The 8,846-nt window shown below is 32.5% G+C and overlaps 1 protein-coding gene across 1 annotated transcript in view; it reads left to right on the forward strand.

Moving 5' to 3' along the window:
* LOC118748346 (kelch-like protein diablo) overlaps window positions 1-8,846 on the forward strand; it is a 12,457-nt gene that overhangs the window by 2,792 nt on the left and 819 nt on the right. The gene's annotated exons all lie outside the window — the stretch shown is intronic.

Raw genomic sequence — 8,846 nt, forward strand, 5'->3', positions numbered from 1 at the left:
TGAGTTCAGTTTATCTTTCGTAAATTTTTAATTGCCGAAAATACCAATACAACGCTTAAGTTTAGTACCTACTATTAAATGAAGGCCAATTTTCTTCCCATAAAAATTAATTAAAATAGTCAGCTTTCAAGTTTCACACTCTTCACATACATATGTGCTATGGGTAATTTATTCAAAATGGACGCCAAGTCATTGGCAATTTGCCAATTTCGACTTCAAACGATTACTTTTCAGCTAACGCGTAGCCATGTCAGCACCCCTTCGTTCGCTTTATAGCCAAGCTGTCATCACCATTTGCAATTACTTATGCACTTTGTTAGCTTCCCACTGCACGACCAACACCGCCACACCCTCAAGGGAATGGGCATCGAATTGAAAGGAAAAGCGACTAAATTAAAAGGGATAAGCTTGGCTTTCGAATGGAATTGCGTGGCAAGTGAAAAGTGATAGGCAAAACGTGTGGTATGTCCGTACGCACTTTTAACGCTTCCTTTTCTTTGCCTATCCAAAAAAAAAAGGGAAACAAAAAGAATGGCAGAGAGTTGTACAAAATCATTATAAATGGTAAGCGATAGATTTTTTGAAGAAAGTTAAAGGAGCGCAATAAAGAAAGTCACATCAGTTGAGCTAATAGGCAGAGCAGTTTAAATATAACGGATATCAAAGTAATGATTTTAAAGACTTTGATAGATGAAAATAAAAAATATTTTTAATAGAGTTGCCACCTGTAAAAAGTATAAAATGGTTGAAATTCATGGGGGAAAAACAGCATTACGGTATAAATATCACAAGAGCGAAATTGATAAATAATTAGAGACATTTTTACTTCCATAGGGTTGCCACCTACATGCACATGTAAAGTTTTAAATAAATCAAGTGTAGTAGAATGTTAAGAAAATAAAACAATATTCATATCAAATGAAAGCAATTAAAATAAGGCTTGAATTCCGACATTTTCCTGAACCCTTGAGCTACACACTAGTAAAAATTATAATTTTTTTTTTAATTTTTATCTAGCGGTAGCAGTAATTTTAAACAACTTTGCTGAATTAGGAATTAAAATTAAGTAAAAACTAAGATATGAAAACAAATTAACAAGGTTTTTTTAAAAACATTTTATTCTAGTAATATATTTTTTTTAACAGGATTACCACCTACCTGAGAAATACAAGTTGATACAAAAATTTAGAAAATCATTCTTCGGAAAATTTTATAAGGTGTGTTCTCAGCCAACAACTTCATGCCAATGATGTAAAAGTCTCCAAAAAATTTAAATAAAAAATCAACAATAAACAAAAAAAAATTTTTTTTTGATTGTTGAGTTTGGCTGTTATTCTTTCTTGGCGAAGATTTTTTGTTTTAATTTTATAGAGACTTTTATTACAAAAAAAAAAATTCTTAGTAACAATATAAAAATGTTACTTATTTTCAAACAACAACTCACTAAAATTCCACAATTTTATGGTAATAAGACGAAAGTACTTGATTGAACTTTATTTTTGCACAGAGTTGCTAACGAACACACAAATTTAATGTGAGTAAAACGTACATAATGTAAGTTGTTAAATTATTATATTTTTGGCATGAAAAGAAAGTTGTTAAGGAAACATTTCTTCCACCAATTTTGTGAGTTTCATTCACAATTTCACTTAACTATGTACTACAATATGGGCATCAAATGAAATTTTTTTAAAGGTCATTCAATCCAGTCTATAGTCAATGAACAAAAGAATAAAAAGTAAATTGTGGAAAATTGCCTACAAATATTTTTCAAAAATGGCTAGAAGAGTACATTTTTTACCTAAATTAATAGTTTTTTTTAATTCTTGGAACGACTTTTAGAAACGATTGTCTAGACCCGAATTTCTTTTTGAAAGAAATTAGTCGAAAATTTCCTACTGTGCCAATGTGTTGAAGTAGTCTTTTATACCAAAAGATTTTATGTTGATGCATTTCAATATTACCGCAATCTTGAGTAGAGTTGCCAACCAAACAAAGAAATTATTGGGAATTTATTCGCTGAGATTTATTGAATATTGCATTTTGAGAACGAAATCAAAACCGTTGAAGAATTGAAAAAAAAATATTAATAAAATTAAATAATATGCACATCAAGCCTAGAAAGGATTACCTTTTGAGCATAAAACAGAAGGCGTTGAAGTGTAAAATCTTATATCTTATAAATTTAACAACTAACATCAATAATTTGTATTGGATAAGGTAGTGCGATATCGAAAGGTGTAAAAAATCTCAATATAAATATACTCGTGATTTGGATAGAAATCAAAGCAAACAAGTAATTTAAGAACAAAGACTTTTAAAGACAAGCTTTAATTGTTAATTAAAAGATACTTTTTTTTGTGAAATTAACGGACCATAAATAAGCTTCCAAATATCTCGAATCCTACGCCACCTAGAGCATTAATTCATCTTTCATTTGGCATTGTCATCGGGTTCTGAGCTAAGTTTCAAGTTTAAAGTCTCTAGTTCTACGTAAATTTGGCTAAAAATTGATTGCAAAATTTGATCACACAGAGGTGAAACTTAATATAAGCTTGTAAAAATTGAAATCATGAAGGCGAAAAAACATTATAATTTAGGGCTAAACCGGTAAGTCCTAAAGGAAAATTTTAGGCTGACTTATTTTTTTAAGTTATGTTGTCGTCTTGGAACAAGCTGAAGTATACTATATTCGATTTTCACACACATGAATGTACTCAGCTACAAAAGCAATAACAACTACGAATTGCAGACATTTGCAACTTCACTTTTTTCAACAACAGGATTCATAATCGCACATATGAACATCTATACTTTACTATGTACAAAAAATGCGTTCATATATACATACTACACAAGTTCATTAAGGTGTCTGACCAACAAGATAGCGGTTTTTCCACCGCTATTAAATTTAAATACTTTCGCCAAAATATGTCGGAAAAATATTAAGATTTAGGTGAGCTGTACCGATTAGAAAAGACCTCCGAAAATCGAGTTTTTTTTAATAAAATTGCAGGGCAATTCTCTCTCTCTCTTTTTCAACTTACCACAGTTTTTCGAAACACAAAAGTCTTTCGTAAGCCAATTGTCAATTCTGGCAGCTATCTTGAAAGCTCTTTATCGGCTTTCGAAAGACTAATTGAAAGATCTGCTAACGAGAAGAACTTAGCGTTATGCTGTTTGCCTTTTAGCAATATGTTTTTCAAAAAAAAAATTAAATAAAAAAATATATATATACATATGTATATACCATATTTTCGTTTAAAAAAAAAAAACATAAACCAATGAATAAAAGAAAATTTAATTAAAAAAGAAAGAATAATTAAAATCCAAATGAAGCAAACATTAACTAAAATATTTTTAAAAATTAAATTAAACTAAAAAAATGTATTTTTGTTTTAAAACCAAAAAATCTAAAAATTAATAGCAAATTAAATTAAGAAAAAAAATTAATTCGAAAATGAAGAAAATAGTTCTTAAAAATTAAATAAAATAAAAAGTATTTTTATTATTAAACCAAAATCTCAAAAAAAAAAAAATATGAAATTAAAACGACAACAAAATAAAATAAGATCATAAAAATTAAATAATATTATAAAATACATTTTTCATTTTAAAACTGTAAACTTACAAACCAGAAAGAAAATTAAATTGCAAACACAAAAATTATTTTATTAAAAAATAGAAAAAATAAAATACGTTTAATGAAATTAAAAATTAAATATGTACATATATTTCTTTTTAAAACAATAAAATCTTAAAAAAAAATAAAAAATTAAATTAAACAGGTTCTTAAAAATAAATGAATTAAAAAAAAAAATATTTTTCTTTTTAAGATATTGATATCTAATAATTAAAAGAAAATTAATTTAAAAAGGCAAAAGTTATAGTAAAAAAGTTTGCAGCTCGAGCTTTCGATCCCGGATCTCTCGAAAGGGCACACCAGTGCTTAGCTCACTCGGCCATTGCAACCGTTAGAGCGACGCGAGCTTCCTCTCAAAACAGCTTTTCACCATGGGTGGTGAATGTTCCTAAAGCTTTTGTACTAGAATAACAAAAGTCATTCGCGCAATCGTGTCATCTGCCTTTCATTTGTTTTACAAAATACTTTTTTCTATCTTAGCCAGAATTGCTCTGTTAGTTTTTAAAAATATTTATTCCGAACACTCGACTCAGCCGGTAGAAGAGCTTAAGCTTAAAAGGTCTGCATAAAAATGTTTGAACTTCTGATCAACATAATGAGATTTTTGAAGGTATTTTCAAATCGGATGAGCTCACAAAAATGTAAATATTTTTGAGAAATATGACGGCGAAAGTCTTAAAATATAACAAATTATATAATTTTTTAGCAAGGAAAGTGATGCACCCTAATGTACATACATACATATATGTATTATAGTAAGTGTATGTACATTAGCGGCCATTATCCTCCGCCCTATACTCAATGGTTGGTGGTTGAAACTTCAGCAAAATTGTCCAGCTGTTGGTTCAGTCACCGTCTCGATGATGGCTGTTTATTATTGTTTTTGTTGCTATTTGTTGTCACGTTGACAACCAACGCCACTCACACGCTCTATTTGTGTACAGAAAATACGCACACATACATACATATTATGCACTGCATACTCACACAAACCCAATCATTTTCGGTTGATTGTAGTCTGCTTTTAGGGGTGACAAGCTTTTCACTTTCATTCTTTTAATTTGCGTTTATCTGCCCTGAGGGTGCTTCACAAACAGCAATAGCAGTAACAACAACAGCAACAGCAACTGCGTGTCTATATTGATTGTGTGCTCAACAAATAAACTAAGGCTTCACAGCCGCCCAACAACTCAGCTTATACTTGCACGCAGATGCATATGTATGTATGTATTCACCCCACCTCCTTCTTATCCTTCATCACATGCTTTTCATTTTCATTCAGCGCTTTTGCACTTGAAAGTTGACTGCTTTCGCTGATTGTGCCGCGTTGATAACTTAAAATTGCGGGATAGATGAATGAAGAAGCAGCGTCGGCGACGCAGGAAGAACGCGGCGCTCAACACAGCCACCCCATATTAAGCAGCTATACAAATATGCCGTTGGGCGATGAGACACACACTTACATTTATATATTTTATTATTTGTATACACACATATGTATGTATGTTTCTATGTATGAATCTGGCAAAATATATGCAAACGCATTAATGTCCATCTCCGTCGCTTAGCTTGGAATCTGCCATTTGCGTTCCATTGGGTTTGGCATTGCTGTGTTAATCCGAGGGGTTGTTTGCCTTTGCTTTTCGCTGCTGGCTTTGTTGTCTGTCAACGTGTGGGGGTGCAAAACGGCATCAACGCGCGGACATTAGCGTTGCAAGTAACTCTTAGACAGCAGTGTCGTTGAGCATCTTTAATGAAATGCTTATAAACCTTACCTTACCTCCGCTAACCCCCTTGTCCACGCCATTGTCCACTCTCACCGTTTTGCGTAAGCATCCGCTTAACGCTCTCGAAGTCCCAAATGTGTTGAGGGATAAAAGTTCAATAAAGTAGAAGTAGTCAAACAAAAAAAAGTAAATGAAATCAAAATTAAACGGAAAATGCAATTTAAATTAAATTTGTGCCACATATCATGGATGCGCTGAGCCGGAAGGAAAGCGAGGGTGATTGAATGAAATATTCATGGAAGTTTTTAGTTTGATTTCTACACATGGATATATGGCGCGACAGAGGCAGAGGTTCATGTGAATATCTGAGATCCCACATTTTGAGGACTTCTTTTGACGTAGAATACGTCTTACGTTTCGATATGGAGACTATGCTCCAATGTTGTAGTTGTAATTTTTAGAGCTTCACGAAAACGCTTATTGCACGAGAACTAGTGAAGCGATTTCAAAGAAAAGTGTGCCGTTTCAAAGAAAAAAGTTCCAAACCTATCGACAGATATGTTTCTGCAAGTAACCAATTCGGTTTCTGTCGTAGAAACAACGGTAAATATTGGCTTATTTTTCAAATTTGAGCCTTTAAAGTCCTCTAGCAACTTATGATTTGTAGATATAACTTTCATTTTTGGAATATAGGTTCTTTGGTGCAATAGAAATATTATCGTGTACAAATTTAATATAAATTCAACAAATATCTACCATTTTAAGGCAAAAAATTTTTGAAAAAATTTTAAATTTTTTTTATTACCAAAATTCTCGAAAACCGCTCGAATGATTTTGTTTTTGTTTTCCTTAATCAAAATTTCAAGTTTTTTCCTTTCGTATAGTATATGGCATGTATTGGTTAATATCATCTAAGCATGTTTATTTTATTCCAATATATGGGCATAAATGATTTTCCATACAAAAGCACTTCGTCATTTTTATAAAAAAGAGTTGCCACCTGATAAAAAATGAAATTCAAATTATTTTTAAGTTAAATCAATTATTTCACTATGAGTATCAATAAAAATGGCTTTGAAAAGGCTTTATTTCTTAATTGTATGTAGGAGGGTTACCACCTGTTTCAAAAAGCAAGTTCGACTTAAATGAAGGCAGAAAAATTTAAATGTATATCCTGATATAGATGTCCAACGAAAGAGGTTGTGGTTTGAACATATTTTGCAGAGGGTTGCCACCTTGTTACAAAATTAGATTCAATATAAGCAATAGGTTAAATAAATTACTTCGATATGAATATATGTAAATCAAAATGGCTTTGAAGAAATTTTATTTTCAAACTGCATGTAAGACGGTTGCCACCTGACTTTATAATTAAATTAAAATTGAACTAAGAGGATTAGATAATTTAAATATGTATCACAATACAAGTGTCATACGAAAAAGGTTTAACGAGGTTTTGGTATAAAAATAATTTGAACAGGACTGTCATCTGTTTGAGAAGTCGAGTTAAATTAAATTATATGAAATATTGAAATATTCGCGCCAAACAAAGGAGTATTAAGAAAAGTTTAGTTTCGGCATTTATAACATTAAATAGGATTTCCACCTGCGTAAAAAGTTAAACTCAATTTATTTAATAAGTCAAATGAATTATTAAAGTATGGGTATAAATTGACATTCGTTGAAAATGTTTTTTCTTAATTTTATTTAAGAACATATTCAAACATATTCACTAATGAATCGATGCTGGATGAGAAGATGTATAGATGGGTTGTCTTTTGCGAAGAACTCTCCATCAACTTGTAATTTAGACCGCCGAACCACTGCAGTGGTTTTAAAGCATCGGTACCCGCAATCAAGAAAACAGCGAACTGGATGCTTACAAATATAACACCTTTAAAAGAGGTAAACGTATATTTCGATAGTCAGTTGGCAATCATAGCCAAAACTCATCGACGATACCTTCAAAAACGCCAATTGGAAATGCCAAGTGAAGCCAAGTCCTTCTCTACTTGATCTTTCCATCTCAGTGGGGGCCTCCCTCTTCCTTTACTACCACGAACGGGTTCCAAATCGAATAGTTTCAGAGGAATAATAAATAAGGAAATAATGGCGGCTACGCCGGCCTGCTTCTGAACAGATGGATTTTATTCAGCTCAGTTATAGGTGTTCCTTCTCCTTAAATTTAGACGTACTTGTTATAACCCCCACCTCTCCATGCAAACTAGCTTTCTGTGTTGTCGGTCAATCATTAACTGCCTGCTCTGGTGACAAGATTAGCTCCTTCAATAAAATTTCTACGAGGCAGAGTGTTGAATATGCTACTTACGATCTTGTATCTCTATTTCTCGTACTCGTATCACCATGAAGCAACAAAAGCACACTTGCACAAATTTCTGAACATCAGCCGATAGGTCTATGGAAAGTTTTTTTACTCCTGATGGGACGACTTCCATCTAAAGACGGTGTTGAAATTTCCGGTCGAAGCGGACGGACTATGCAAGTAGATGCACTACTTTCCCTGGCTAGAGGTCTGTCTGATGGTAATCGGACGAAAAACAGCAACCTCTTTGAAATAGAGTATGTACAAATGGTATAGTTTTGACTCTGGTCTCTACCTGTTTCGCGGACTCTGCATACCAGTAAGCCCAAATTTTCCTGATTTGGCTAAATATGTTCTGTTATCAGTGTACGTAGCTCTAACTACCATCTCCATGGATCAAAAGCAGACTAAATTTGGCGTCAAATCTTCGCTATTTGTTTCTGATGGTTCTTGAGAGCATCAGTGTTTCTTTTGAGTATTGTTGATTCAAATACCTAAGAGTTACTTCCAAATATAGCACTGAAAAGCAGCGCGAATGCTTTCAGTTTGTATGCGAGTATGTAAGATCTATAGAAAGCTTTGAAAAGCTTTTCTTGTGGAGCTTTTTTGAAAGCTTAAAATAAATTTTTTTTTATAATTTTCGGCCAAAAATTTTCGTGCAGTTCGAATGATATCAAAATCGATCAGTTATACGCTAAGTGCATGCCTCGATAAGCAGACTCGTAAATGCTTATATTTCGTGTGCATGTAAATATAGCAAATTATTTTTCCTACTCATTTTCAGTGCCATGTGTGCGGCCTATAAAAACTCAACTTTTTTCGCAAAGCTTGTAAAATGTTTGCTATTCGGCTTTTAGCGTGACAACGACTGTTACAACGGCTGCCCATATGTACATATTTATATATACATACGAATCTGTAGAATCATATGAAAGTACAACTGCTCTAACAAAAAAAAAATACTAGGAGCAGATCACAGTCAGCGAGATAATTGAGTAAAGTCCCCCCGCACTTGAACACTTACACAACATTTTTTCTTACCGACGAGCCCCAGTGGGTAAGTGTGCGCCACTGCCATTTATTTGCTGTTTTATATACCCGAACACATGTATGTATACCTTTATTAAGACCTAAATACATACATACATATGTG

This window comes from Rhagoletis pomonella, unplaced genomic scaffold (assembly GCF_013731165.1).
Source record: "Rhagoletis pomonella isolate Grant_MI unplaced genomic scaffold, Rhpom_1.0 Rhpom_scaffold_00013, whole genome shotgun sequence".
Classification (NCBI taxonomy): Eukaryota; Metazoa; Arthropoda; class Insecta; order Diptera; family Tephritidae; genus Rhagoletis; species Rhagoletis pomonella.